General features: G+C 48.3%; 1 pseudogene; it reads left to right on the plus strand.

Moving 5' to 3' along the window:
• The first annotated feature begins 305 nt into the window (after positions 1 to 305).
• LOC126095400 (5S ribosomal RNA) lies at positions 306 to 423 on the plus strand (annotated as a pseudogene).
• Positions 424 to 741: the final 318 nt, after the last annotated feature.

The raw sequence follows: 741 nt of genomic DNA on the forward strand, positions 1-741 counted from the left end.
GAACGTTGTAGGCATCTTTACATGTTGTATTACACAAGGGACCTCCACATACAGAGACCATGTAAAAGCGCTGAAAACACTTCCACTAATCATACCGGACACACAAACTGAATGATATAGCGTATTTATGTATCATGTTACAGAAAACTACAAGAATTGATAAATAACTTGAAGTTACTTTGTTTCGTCGTTTCAATTAACGACCTAGAAACAACGTCAAGTGCACTGCGTGACGTCGAAATAGGTACGTAAGAAGCGCTGACAAAATCTGCAGATGACATTCACCATTACTGTCATTCAGTTGGACCAACGGCATTGCCACAGTGGTAACACCGGTTCCTGTCAGATCACCGAAGTTAAGCGCTGTCGGGCTGGGCTAGCACTTGGATGGGTGACCATCCGGTCTGCCGAGCGCTGTTGGCAAGCGGGGTGCACTCAGCCCTTGTGAGGCAAAACTGAGGAGCTGCTTGATTGAGAAGTAGCGGCTCCGGTCTCTGAGACTGGCATACGGCCGGGAGAGCGGTGTACTGACCACATGCCCCTCCATATCTGCATCCAGTGACGCCTATGGATTGAGAGCGACACGGTGGCCGGTCGGTACCGTTCGGCCTTCATGGCCTGTTAGGGAGGAGATTTTTAACCATTCTGTTTGTCTTGGCGAGCGAATTACTGCACTGCGTGACTGTTACTAACTGATCACATATGTTAAGCCTCTTTCATGATGGTGGCAACACACATGCA

The sequence above is a fragment of the Schistocerca cancellata genome, chromosome 1 (assembly GCF_023864275.1).
Source record: "Schistocerca cancellata isolate TAMUIC-IGC-003103 chromosome 1, iqSchCanc2.1, whole genome shotgun sequence".
Classification (NCBI taxonomy): Eukaryota; Metazoa; Arthropoda; class Insecta; order Orthoptera; family Acrididae; genus Schistocerca; species Schistocerca cancellata.